Below are 13,997 nucleotides of genomic sequence, written 5' to 3'. Positions count from 1 at the left end.
TGGGTTGAAATTCTTTTCTTTAAGGATGTTGAATATTGGCCCCCAGTCTCTTCTGGCTTGTAGGGTTTCTGCTGAGAGATCTGCTGTGAGTCTGATGGGCTTCCCTTTATGGGTAACCCGACCTTTCTCTCTGGCTGCCCTTAGTATTTTCTCCTTCATTTCAACTCTGGTGAATCTGACGATGATGTGCCTTGGGGTTGCTCTTCTTGATGAATATCTTTGTGGTGTTCTCTGTATTTCCTGGACTTGAATATTTGCCTGCCTTGCTAGGTTGGGGAAGTTTTCCTGGGTAATTCCTGAAGAGTATTTTCCAGCTTGGATTCATTCTCTTCATCGCATTCAGGTAGGCCTATCAAACGTAGATTAGGTCTTTTCACATAGTCCCACATTTCTTGGAGACTTTGTTCATTCCTTTTTACCCTTTTTTCTCCAGTCTTGCCTTCCCGTTTTATTTCATTGAGTTGATCTTCGACCTCTGATATCCTTTCTTCTGCTTGGTCCATTCGGCTGTTGATACTTGTGCATGCTTCACGAAGTTCTCGTGTTGCGTTTTTCAGCTCCATCAATGCACTTATATTCCTTTCTATTTTGTCCATTCTTGTTAGCATTTCATCAAATCTTTTTTCAAGGTTCTTAGTTTCTTTGCATTTGGTTAGAACATGTTCTTTAAGTTCACAGAAGTTTCTTACTACCCACCTTCTGAAGTCTGATTCTGTCATTTCATCACACTCGTTCTCCCTCCATCATTGTTCCCTTGCTCGTGAGGAGTTGTGATCCTTTGTAGGAGGAGAGGTGTTCTGGTTTTGGGTGTTTTTATCCTTTTTGCGCTGGTTTCTTCCCATCTTTAAGGATTTATCCACCTGTCGACTTTGTAGTTGCTGGCTTTCAGATTGGGTCTCAAATCTTTCAGATTGACGTTCTGTTTGTTGATGATGAGGTTATTTCTGTTTCTTGGTTTTCCTTTTGACGGCCTGGCCCCTCTGCTGTAGGTCTGCTGCGGTTCACTCCAGGCCCTGCTTGCCTGGGGTTCACCTGCAGCAGCTGCTGAACAGTAAGGGTTGTTACCAGTTTTCTTCTTCTGCTATCTTTGTCCCAGAAGGATACCCGCCTAGTGTCAATCTGATCTCTGTTTTATGCGGTGTCTCTTTGGATATGTAGGGATCAGGGAGCTGCTTGAGGAGACGGTCTCTTCTTTATAGGAGCTCAAATGGTGAGCTGTGAGTTCTGTTGTTGTTCATTCAGAGCTGCTGGGCAGGTACTTTTAGGTCTGCTGCAGCAGAACTCATAAACTGCTTTTTGTTCCCAGGTGCTCTGTCCCAGGGATTTAGGGCTTTATTTATGAGGTTCCGTTATGCTACCGCCTTCTTTTTTTTTTTTTCCTTTGGACCTGCCCAGCCCAGCAAGGAGGCAGCCTAGTCACTGTCGGCCTATAGAGGCTTTGCTGAGCTGCTGTGGGCTCCACCCCGCTGCCGAGTGAACTTCCCTGCAGTCCTGTTTATATGGGTGTAGTTAGAACTGCTTTGGCGATGCTGGCCTGCCTCTGTTGAGGAGGAGTCTCTCTGCTGTGGCGGGTTGCCTTGGCAACGGTGGGCTGCCTCAGCAATGGCGGGTTGCCTTGGCAATGGTGGGCTGCCTCAGCATTGGCCGACTCCGTCCTGGCGGGCTGCCTTGGTAATGGCAGACGCCCCTCCCCCACAGAGCTGGACCGTCCCGGGCTCAGCTGCACTTGCTGTGAAACTCTCAATCCAGAGTTCCTGATTGCTGTTCTTTTGTGGGGGTGGGACCAGCCGGGCCTGATCGCCTGGCTCCCTGCCTCAGAGCCATTTTTAAATTGGTGTTCCAGTCGTCTGTTTAAGAGGTGCCGGGGTCTATTTGTTTTCCCCTGCAGCCACTCACTGCGCTGGCTTAAACAGCGGCACTGAGGTTTGTGGCACTTTTTTCTTTTTTTTGTGCCCTGGAATCTACTGTCCTGGTTCTCTGCTCAGTCCCCTTTTTGAACCGGCGAATGGGCGACTTCCCGTGGCTCCAATCACCAGCCAAAAGGGCACCCGGACCAGTGTATTTTTGTATGGAGAACCACTGCCGACAAAGCAGCCACGCGGGGCAAAGCAGCGGCACCGGCCGGCACAGCCGCGCTGGCCGAAACAGCCGCACTGGTGACCATGGAGCTCCTCCGCCTGGGAATTTCCTAGTCTGTGGGCAATAAAAATGCGGCGTCCGCTCACCCTCTGCGCTTTCACTGGGAGCTGCAATCCTGAGCTGTTCCTAAACGGCCATCTTGGATCCTACCCCGAGTTAATTTTCATATAAGGTATAAAGGTGTCCAGTTTCAGTTTTCAGCATATCTAGCCAGTTTACCCAACATAATTTATTAAATAGGAAATCCTTTCCCATTGCTTGTTTTTATCAGGTTTGTCAAAGATCAGATGATTGTAGATGTGTCACATTATTTCTGAGGGCTCTATTCTGTTCCATTAGTCTATATATCTGTTTTGGTACCAGTACCAGGCTATTTTTGTTACTGTAGCCTTGTAGTATAGTTTGAAGTCAGGTAGAGTGATGCCTCCAGCTTTGCTCTTTTTGCTTAAGACAATCCTAAATACTAAGCAAACAGAGCAAATCTGGAGGCATCACTCTACCTGACTCTTTTTTGGTTCCATATGAAATTTAAAGTAGACTTTTCTAATTCTGTGAAAAAAAATGGTAGCTTGATGAGCATAACATTGAATCTCTAAATTACTTTGGACAGTATGGTCATTTTCACAATATTGATTTTTTTTATACATGAGTAAGGAAAGCTTTTCCATTTTGTTTGTACTCTTTTATTTCCTTGAGCAGTGGCTTGTAGTTCTTCTTGAAGAGGTCCTTCATATCCCTTGTAAGTTGCATTCCTTACAAGGTATTATTTTTGAGGCCTCTGTTCTGTCTCATTGGTTTATATATCTGTATTGGTACCAGTATCATGCTGTTTTGATTACTGCAGCCTTGTAGTATAGTTTGAAGCCTGGTAGTATGATGCCTTCAGCTTTGTTCTTTTTGCTTAGTATTGTCTTGTCTCTACAAGCTCTCTTTTGCTTCCATATAAAATTTAAAGAAATTTTTTTCTAATTCTCTGAAGGAAGTCAATTGTAGCTTGATGAAGATAGCATTGACTCCATAAATTACTTTGGACAGTATGGCCATTTTCATGATATTTTTTATTCCTATCCATGAGCATGGAATGTTTTTCCATTTGTTTGTGTACTCTCTTATTTCCCTGAGCAGTGGTTTGTAGTTCTCCTTGAAGAGGTCCTTCACATCCCTTTTAAGCTGTATTCCTAGGTATTTTATTCTCTTTGTAACTATTGTGAATGGGAGTTCACTTATGATTTGGCTTCTGTTCATCTATTATTGGTGTATAGGAATGCTTGTGATTTTTGCACATGGATTTTGTGTCATGAGACTTTGCTGAAGTTGCTTATAAGCTTAATAAGTTTTTGGGCTAAGGTGATGGAGTTTTCTAAATGTAAGAGAAAGAAATAAAAGGTATTCAAACAGAGACAATCTGATTTCCTCTTTTCCTATTTGAATACGTTTTATTTCTTTCTCTTGCCTGATGGCCCCAGCCAGAACTTCCAATACAATGTTGGATAGGAATGGTGAGAGAGGGCAACCTTGCCTTGTGCTGGTTTTCAAAGGGAACGCTTCCAGTTTTGCCCACTGAGTATGATATTGGCTGTGGGTTTGTTATAAATAATTCTTATTATTTTGAGATACGTTCCATCAATACCTAGTTTATTGAGAGTTTTTAGTATGAAGGGTGTTCAATTTTATCAATGGTTCTTTTTGCATCTATTAAGATAATCATGTGGTTTGTGTCATAGGTTCTGTTTACATGATGATTACATTTATGGATTTGCATATGTTGAACCAGCGTTGCATTTCAGGGATGAACCTGACTGGACCATGGTGGATAAGTTTTGATGTGCTGCTGGATTCAGTTTGCCAGTATTTTATTGAGGATTTTCACACCAATGTTTATCAGGGATATTGGCCTAAAATTTTTGGTTGTTGTGTCTCTGCCAGATTTTGGCATCAGGTTGATTCTGGCCTCATAAATGGGTTAGGGAGGAGCCCCTCTTTCTCTATAGTTTGGAATAGTTTCAGAGAAAATGGCACCAGCTCCTCTTTGTACCTCTGGTAGAACTCAGCTGTGAAACCATCTGGTCCCCAGCTTCTTTTGGTTGGTAAGCCATTAATTACAGCCTCAATTTCAGAACTTGTTCTTGGTCCATTTAGGGATTCAACTTCCTGGTTTAGTCTTGGGAGGGTATATGTGTCCAGGAACTTATTCATTTCTTGTAGATTTTCTAGTTTATTTGTGGAGAGATGTTTATAGTATTTTCTGATGTAGTTTGTATTCCTGTAGGATCTGTGGTGATCACCCCTTTATCTTTTTTTTTTTTTTTTTTTCTTCTTTTTTTTTTTTTTGGAGAACAGAGTCTCACTATACTGCCCAGGCAGGTCTCGAACTCCTCGGCTCAAGCTATCCTCCTGCCTCTGCCTCCCTAAGAGCTGAGGTTATAGGCATAAGCCACAGTGCCCAACCCCCTTTATCATTTTGTACTGTGTATATTTGATTCGTCTCTCTTTTTCTTTATTAGTCTGGCTAGTGGTCTATTTTGTTAATCTTTTCAAAGAACCAGTTCCTGGATTCACTAATTTTTTTTGGAAGGTTTTTCATGTCTCTATCTCCTTCAGTTCTGTTCTAATCTTAGTTATTTCTTGTCTTCTGCTAACTTTTGAGTTTGTTTGCTCTTGCTTCTTTAGTTCTTTTAATTGTAATGTTAGGGTGTTGATTTTAGATCTTCCCTGGTTTCTCCTATGGGCATTTAGTGCTATAAATTTTCCTCTTCACACTGCTTTGGCTGTGTCCCAGAAATTCTGGTATATTGTGTCTTTGTTCTCACTGGTTTCAAAGAACTTCTTTATGTTTGCCTTAATTTTGTTATTTACCCAGTAGTCATTCAGAAGGAGGTTGTTCAGTTTCCGTGTAGTTGTGGGGTTTTGAGTGAGTTTCTTAATCCTGAATTCTAACTTGATTGCACTGTGGTCTGAGAGACTGTTATGATTTCTGTTCTTTTGTATTTGCTGAGGAGTGTTTTACTTCCAATTATGTGGTCGATTTTAGAATAAGTGAAATGTGGTGCTGAGAAGAATGTATATTCCATTGCTTTGGGGTGGAAAGTTTTGTAGATGTCTATTAGATCTGCTTAGTCCAGAGCTGAGTTCAAATCCTAAATATCCTCATTAACTTTCTGTCTCATTGTTCTGCCTAATATTAACAGTATTGTGTTAAAGTCTCCCACTATTATTGTGTGGGAGCCTAAGTCTTTTTGTAGGTCTGTAAGGACTTGCTTTATGAATCTGGGTGCTCCTGTATTGCATGCATATATATTTAGGATAGTTAGCTCTATTTGTTGCATTGATCCTTTGATCATTATGTAATACCCTTCTTTGCCTTTTTTGATCTTTGTTGGTTTCAAGTCTGTTTTACAAGAGACTAGAATTGCAACACCTGCTTTGTTTTTTGCTTTTCATTTGCTTGGTAAACATTTCCTTATCCTTTAATTTTTAGCCTGTGTGTGTCTTTGCACATAAGCTGTGTCTCCTGAATACAACACACCGATGGGTCTTGACTCCTTATTCAATTTGCCAGTCTGTGTTTTTTAACTGGGGCATTTAGCTCATTTACATTTAATGTTAATATTGTTATGTGTGAATTTTGTCCTGTCATTATGATCCTGGCTGGTTATTTTGTTCTTTAGTTGATGCAGTTTCTTTACAGTGTCAAGGGTCTTCACAATTTGGTATGTTTTTGCAGTGGCTGGTGATGGTTTTTTGTATTCATATTTAGTGCTTTCTTCAGGACCTCTTGTAAGGTAGGCCTGGTGGTGACAAAAATCTGTCAGCATTTGCTTGTCTGTAAAGGATTTTATTTCTCTTTCTCTTATGAATGTTAGTTTGGCTGGATATGAAATTGTGGGTTGGAAATTCTTTTTTTTTTTTTTTCTCAAGAATGTTGAATATTGGCCCTCACTCTTTTCTGGCTTGTAGGGTTTCTGCAGAGAGATCCACTGTTAATCTGATGGGCTTCCTACTGTGTATAACTTGATCTTTCTCTCTCACTGCTCTTAACATTGTTTTCTTTCTTTCAACCTGGGTGAATTTGACAATTATGTGTCATGGGGTTGCTCTTCAGGAGGATTATCTTTGTGGTTTTCTCTGTATTTTTTGAAGTTGAATTTTGGCGTGTCATGCTAGGTTAGAGATGTTCTCTTGGATAATATTCTGAAAAGTGTTTCCTAACTTGGTTCCATTCTCTCCATCACTCAGATACACCAATCAAACTACGTTTGGTCTTTTCATATAGTCCCTTATTTCTTAGAAGCTTTGTTCTTTCCTTTTTATTCTTTTTTCTAATGTTGTCTTCACACTTATTTCATTAGATCGATCTTCAATTTCTGATGTTCTTTCAACTGCTTGATCATTTTGGCTATTCATATTTGTGTATGTTTCATGAAGTTCTCGTGCTGTGTTTGTCATCTCCCTCAGGTTATTTATGTTCTTCTCTAAACTGGTTATTCTAGTTAGTAGTTGCTCTAACCTTTTTTCAAGGTTCTTAGCTTCCCTGTATTGGATTAGAACATGATCTTTTAGCTCAGAGGAGTTTGTTATTACTCACCTTCTGAAACCTCCTTCTGCCAATTAATCAAACTCATTCTCTGTCCATTTTTGTTCCCTTGCTGGTGAGGAGTTGTGATCTTTTGGAGAAGAGATGTTTTGGTTTTTGAAAATTTTCAGGCTTTTTGCACCGGTTTTTCCTCATCTTCATGTATTTATCTACCTTTGGTCTTTGATATTGGTGACCTTTCGATGGGGTTTTTGTGTGGATGTCCTTTTTGTTGATGTTGATGCTATTCCTTTCTGTTTGTTAGTTGTCCTTTTAACAGGCAGGCTTCACTGTGGCAGGTCTGCTGGAATTTGCTAGATGTCTACTCCAGACCCTGTTTGCCTGGGTATTACCAGCAGAGGCTACAGGACAGCAATGCTTGCTGCCTGTTTCTTCCTCTGGAAACTTTATCCCAGAGGGGCATCTGCCAGATGCCAGTTGAAGCTCTCCTCTATGAGGTATCTGTCGACCCCTGCTGGGAGGTGTCTCCCAGTCAGGAGGCAAAAGTCTCAGGAGCCTACTTGAGGAGGCAGTCTGTTCCTTTACCAGGTTTGAGTGCTATGTTGTGGGATCTGCTGCTCTTTTCAGATCTGGCAGACAGGAACGTTTAAGTCTGCTGAAACTGTGGCCACAGACTCCCCTTCTCCCATGTGCTCTATCCCAGGGAGATGAGAGTTTTATCTATAAGACCTTGACTGGGGCTGCTGCCTTTCCTTCAGAGATGCCCTACCCAGAGAGGAGGAATCTAAAGAAGCAGTTTGGCTACAGTGGTTTTGCCAAGCTGTGGTGAGCTCTGCCCAGTTTGAGCTTCCCAGTGGCTTGGTTTACACTGTGCAAGGAAATCCACCTACTCATGCCTCAGTAATGGTGGATGCTCCTCCCTTCACCAAGCTCAAGTGTCCTAGGTCGACTTCAGACTGCTGTTCTGGCAGCGAGAATTTCAAGCAAGTGGATCTAAGCTTGCTGGGCTACATGGGGGTGGGATCCCCTGAGCCACACCACTTGACTTCCTGGCTTCAGCCTTCTTTCCAGGAAAGTGAATGGTGCTGTCTCACTGGCATTCCAGGTGTCACTGGAGTATGAAAAAAAAAAAACTCCTGTGGGTAGCTTGATGTCTGCCAAAACAGCCTCCCAGTTTTGTGCTTGAAACCCAGATCCCTGATGGTGCAGGCACCTAAGGGAATCTCCTGGTCTGTGGGTTGTGAAGACCATGGGAAATGCATACTATCTGGGCCGGAATGCACCATTTCTCATGGCACAGTCACTTATAGCTTCTCTTGGCTAGGGGAGGGAGTTATCTGACCTCTTTTGCTTCCCCTGTGAGGCAATGCCCCAGCCTGCTTCAGTTCTCCCTCTGTGAACTGTACTCACTGTCTAACCAGTCCCAATGAGATGAGCCAGGTACCTCAGTTGGAAATGTAGAAATCACCCACCCTCTGCACTGATCTCGTTGGGAGCTGCAGACCGAAGCTGTTCCCATTCAGCCATCTTTCCAGCCACCTTGAGTATACTTTCTTCTCTAGCTCACATTTGGTCGCACTTCTGGCATAAAACGCACCATAAGAAACTTAAAAAAATATAAATCATACAATGTCTTCTTTCAGATAACAATAGAATTAAACTAGGAATAAATAGCAGAATGATAGAAAACTTCAAAATAGTTGGAGATTAAACAACGCACTTATTTTTTTAAATTATGCTTTAAGTTCTGGGATACATGTGCAGAATGTGCAGGTTTGTTACATAGGTATACATGCACCATGGTGGTTTGCTGCACCTGTCAACTGGTAATCTACAGTAAGTTTTTCTCCTAATGCTATCCTTTCCCTATTTTTCCATCCCCCAACAGGCCTCAGTGTCTGATGTTTTCCTCCCTGTGTCCATGTGTTCTCATTGTTAACTCACACTTATGAGTGAGAACATGCAGTGTTTGGTTTTCTGTTCCTATGTTAGTTTCCTGAGAATGATGGTTTCTAGTTTTATCCATGTCCCTTCAAAGGACATGAATGCATCCTTTTTATGGCTGCATAGTATTCTATGGTGTATATGTGCCACATTTTCTTTATCCAGTCTATCATTGATGGGTATTTGTGTTGGTTCTAAGTCTTTGCTATTGTGAATAGTGCTGCAATAAACATACACGTTCATGTGTCTTTATAGGAGAATGATCTATAACCATTTGGGTAAAAGTCAGGAAACCACAGATTCTGGAGGGGATGTGGAGAAATAGGAATGCTTTTACACTGTTAGTGGGAGTATAAATTAATTCAACTGTTGTGGAAGACAGTGCAGTGATTCCTCAAGAATCTAGAACATCACGCTTCTAAATAACAAATAGGTTGAAGGAGAGGTCTGAAGAGAAATTTAAAAATATTTTGCATCAGATTAAGATAAAAATATAATTCACCAAGTTTTGTGGGATACAGCCAATGAAGTGACTATAGGGAAATTTATGGCACTGAATGTGTATTTTGGAAAATAATCTAAAGCTAGTCATCTAAGCTTCCACCTTAAAAGACTAGAAAAAGATTAAGCCCAAAAAATCATAAGCAATAAAATGATCAGTAGAGAAACTTAATAAAGCTAAATGATGTTTCTTTGAAAAGATTAACAAAATTTATAATTTTTTTAGCTGAGAAAAAAGAGAGAAAACCCAAATTAATAATATCTAAAATGGAAGAGGGACTATTACTACTAATCCCATAAATATTAATAGGATAACCAAGGAATATTATGAACAGCTCTATGACAACAAATTTGATAACCTAGATCAAATGGGATAATGCCTTGAAAGACAATATCTACCAAAACTCACAGAAGGAGAAATAGATAATCTGAATATGCATGTGTACATTAAATAAATTGAATTAATAATTAATAACCTTCCTAAACAGAAAGTATCAGACCCAGATGGGTTCACTGGTAAATTCTGCCAAACACTTACAGAAAGATTTTTTAAACCAATTCTCTAAAAATTCTTCCAAATAAAAAATAGAAACGGAAGGAGCAATTCCTAATTCATTTTATATGGCGACATAATAGAGTACAAAGAACTCAGGACCAAGGATTAACTGTTCTGAGTTCTAGTCTTGACTTCTATCACTTACTAGTATGTGAAAATCACTAAACCTCTTTGAGACTCAGTTTTTTTTTTTTTTTTTTATCAGCCAAGTATGGTTAATAGTACTGTTATAAACAGAATTGTGTCTCTTCAACCCTCAAATTTGTATGTTGAAGCTGTAACGTCAATGTGACTATATTTGGAGATAGAGCCTTTACGAGTATAATTAAGGTTAAATGAGGTCATAATGTTGGGATCCTAATGCAATAGAACTGGCACCATAGTAAGAAGAGGAAGAGATGCCAGAGGTTGCTCTCTCTTTGTGCATGCACAGAGGAAATGCCATGTGAAAACACAGTGAGAAAATGACTGTTTATGAACTGGGAAGATAGCCCTCACAGAAAATCAACCCTGATGTCTTGACCTTGGACTTCTAGCCTCCAGAATCATAAGAAAATAAGTATTTGTTGTTTAAGCCATCTAGTCTATGATATTTTACTCAGTCTGATTTGAATTTCAGTCTAAACAGCAGATATTCTAAGCTTGGGTGGTGAGGATGGAACATACTGATATGTGGGGTGCCCCTGGTTTGAAGATTTTATATGTTGCTCTTTAGATTTCATTTAGGACCTGAATTAAAGACTAAAACATTTCTTGTTCAACATCCTCTCTATTTTGCCTTTCTTCCCTCTTTAGCTCCAAGATATTCAAGCTATATGCTGTCTCTGTGTGTGTGTTTTTCCCAGATGCGTTATCCAGGCACCAAAAACAAAGATGGAAAGAGACAGATTTAATCCAAAGTACCAGTTTCCATTACCTTAAGCTGCCTCAATAATTTTTCTGATGGAGTAAAATTCCTTACACTTGGTTTGAAGCCCAAGATATATGCAATACTTTAATCAAATTGCTTGCGACATATTGGAGTGAGTGCCTGGGAACTATGAGTTCCTCAAATATTTTTTTAAGGCTGAATATGTCGTGTACAGGCACTGAATTAAAAGAAAAACACTTTTCAAAGTTTCTACTCTTTAGGAAGTTACCCTAATATTGAAATTGTTTGGTGTTGCATAACACACAAAGGTGTACAGTCACAGCCTATGTCAGAAGTAATAGATTTGAGGAGCTTCATTCCAAGCCATCTGTATTCTAGCTCTGGCTTCCAATTCTATTCTAATCTTCTATTGCATTCACCCTTTTGGAAGTTTCATATACATGTATTTGAGCGATTGAATCATACTTGCTGGCCACATTCTAGGCTCCAGGGATAGACAAATAAATCTATACAGGCCCTTCTCTTTTTTCACAATTTTGGGAATGGAAGTCTCTCTATGCTGTCCAGCCTGTAGTTCAGTGGCTATTCACAAGCACTATCACAGTACACCACAACCTTGAACTTCTGTGCTCAAGTGATCCTCCTGCCTCATCCTCATGAGTAGCTATAATTACAGGCATGTACCACCATGCCTGGCTCTACAGATCCTTCTTTAAGCTCACAAGCTGATAGTCTCAGAAGGGATTATTTTAAAGTGTCATGGATGATGAATAGAATTATGAAAGCTTGCTCCACATAAATAAGTCATACATGAGTACATGAGGGAGTGGGGGGCACCCCTGTTTCATTTCTGACCTCTAATTTTTCTAACAGACTTGTGAGGCAGTAGAAAATAAGGAATTGATCTTTATCATGAGAAATGTAAATTTTGGGCTCTAAGTCTTCTGTTGCATTGATTTTGAGCAAGTTACTTCTTGTAGCACATACAAATTTAATATTATGTTCTTGATTAACCATAGGGAAGAAGCTTAACAAACTTCAAAGAATGAGATATAACCATCAGTACTTTTTCTCCCAGTAGTGAATCCTTGCCCCTGAGCAGGAGGTTTTGGTCCTTTCAACAATTTTGAGAAAAGCATGGAAAGCAGGAGATGTATTGACATTTCAGTGGAATAGATGTGTGCAAAGTTCTTAACTTTTAGTCTTCTGGGAATAACAAGTACCCAGGTTTCATTTATGTTTCCCTTTGATGTACCATAATGATACTAAGACATTTGCTGTAACAGAGGTGTAGGTGTTTCAGCTGAGAAGAGGGAAAGATAGTTGGGTGAGGGGTGGAAGTGATGTTTCTATACAACATAGGAATTTGAGATGATGGGCATTGAGGGTTCCATATTTTGCACTGTGCCCTCCTGATGGTAAGCCCCCTTTCTCTAGGGATTTCCAAGCCCAAGAGAAGGGATGAGATGTGAAGAAGGAGAAGAGAGGCTGTTGTGCAAATGGAGGTTTGGTGATCAGGATACCTGGATTCTAGTCCTAGTTCTGCCATTGATTTGCTGTGTAACCTTGGGGAAGCCATTTCTTAGTTCTGGACCTCAGTTTCTTTATATGAAAAAAAGTGATTCTATTTATTGATCTCCAAGGTACATTCTCACTCTGACCTTCAATACTTTTGTGTCCTCATGTTCTTTAGAGAGGAAGCAAATATCAAGACTGTTAGGCACCCTAAGCTGGAAGTTATATAATACAAAATAATTTAAAAAAAATTTTAGAGTACAAAAAAATGAGGAATGCATCGTGTTATTATTTTTTTTTACTCTATGCACTTCCCAGAGTTTCCAGGATAAATATTCTGTCCTTTTGTCCTTAGAAACAATACAACTATCCTGAAAATTGCAATGTTTCACCATTCCAATAACATCTCCAAAATTGCTCCATTTAATCAAAAGGGACTTCAGAACATCAAAGTTATATGGTTTTAAACAGGAGTCAATGAACAATTTTGGTTTCAGAAAATTATGGTTACCATAATTCTGTAGCACTTACCTGATCTTTCTGTTTTTCTCATGTATATCAATTTCTTTATCAGTACAAATAATTTTTGAAGCAATTGAAACTTTGATTAATGTAATCAGCTTGGATCACATATTACAAATGATACATGCTTGAGAATATGAAGAACCACTCTTAAAACTAGACATTTACAATGAATGCTTGGAATAGAAAAAGAGGCCAATTAGGTTTTTCCACTGTAAGCTTCTAGAGATAGTTAGAGGGCAGAAGAATTTGGGAAGTGGGAAGGACTAGCAGCAGAAAGAGGGAGAAGGCAGAAAATTTCAAATAGCCTTTGTATGTAGTTTCCACTTGGAAGGATTAAAAATCAGCAGGTTTGGACTTAGGTAAAGAATTCGGCAAGTGATGCCTGCCTGAAATTTTATCTTTAGCCCAAACCTCTATCCTCAGAATTTCACAATGCCTGTTTTGTGTCTCAATTTGACACCTCAAACTCATTTTTCTTTTCTCCCAGACCCCTTTCCTTCTTTTACTGACACTACTATTTTCATTTCCCTGGTCACTAAGAATAATAATCATTGCATTATATCTGATTCTACCATTGCCCTGCTAAATCCAGTCAGATGCCAAGTTGTGTGGATATTCCTTTATAATCTGTCTCACAATCAGCAAACCCTTTCCATACTTACTGCCACCACTGTCATTTAGGCCTTCATGACTTCTCATTTTAAATATTGTGCTAACATATCTGATCCATTCCCTTTAAACCTTGTCATTTTCAATTAATTAAAAACTACACAAGCCTTTAGCTTAGTTTCTTTTTCTACCAGTAGCATTATACCAAGTGTATGGGGGTGATTACATTCTCAACTTTCAGTGATAAATTGCATTTTGCATTGAGGAAGGTAGAGAAGGAATAGCATTTTCAGTTACAAGGGATAGCATCAGTTTGTGCAATTTCCTGGAAAATTTGGAGAAACTTTGCAGAAGTTCATAGTAGCCTAATGAAAGATTCTCCCATACTTAGATTAGTGTCAAACATTGAAGCACTCCCATTGTATATTTTACCTGCTAATTCGAACGTTAAAGCAGACCTGACACCTATAGTTTTCCTATGACCACAACCCCATAAGATTTAATATTATTTGTTTCTTTCCTTCATTACCTATATTAGGTGAATGTTTTTCTGTTGCTTTTTGTCCTCAAGCCTCATCTGATCCACTTCATAGATGTTGGGAATTCAGGGATTTCCCTTAGGTTTAAGTATCTCCCATCATTACCAGCATTGGCCTCTTCCCACAGTCATGTTCCCATCAATCACATGGACCTGGCCACATGGCAGCTTTGCTGATGGGCTCTGCAGCCATCTCCCACAAACCCTGGCCAAGAGGTGACATTCAATCTATCCACAGAGAATACTTCCCTCTTGCCAAGGCTGT

At 39.8% G+C, this 13,997-nt stretch overlaps 1 long non-coding RNA gene across 1 annotated transcript; it reads right to left on the bottom strand.

Moving 5' to 3' along the window:
• Positions 1-1,507: 1,507 nt before the first annotated feature.
• On the bottom strand, positions 1,508-9,020 carry LOC116532251. Its single transcript, XR_004260797.1, has 3 exons — positions 8,889-9,020; positions 8,155-8,158; positions 1,508-1,518 (listed from the first exon to the last, which is right to left on the bottom strand). It is a non-coding gene; the product is annotated as an uncharacterized LOC116532251 (long non-coding RNA).
• Between the last annotated feature and the right edge of the window lie 4,977 nt (positions 9,021-13,997).

This window comes from Sapajus apella, unplaced genomic scaffold (assembly GCF_009761245.1).
Source record: "Sapajus apella isolate SASKATOON/1434 unplaced genomic scaffold, GSC_monkey_1.0 scaffold75, whole genome shotgun sequence".
Taxonomy (NCBI): Eukaryota; Metazoa; Chordata; class Mammalia; order Primates; family Cebidae; genus Sapajus; species Sapajus apella.
This window is presented reverse-complemented; position numbering and strand designations above follow the sequence as displayed.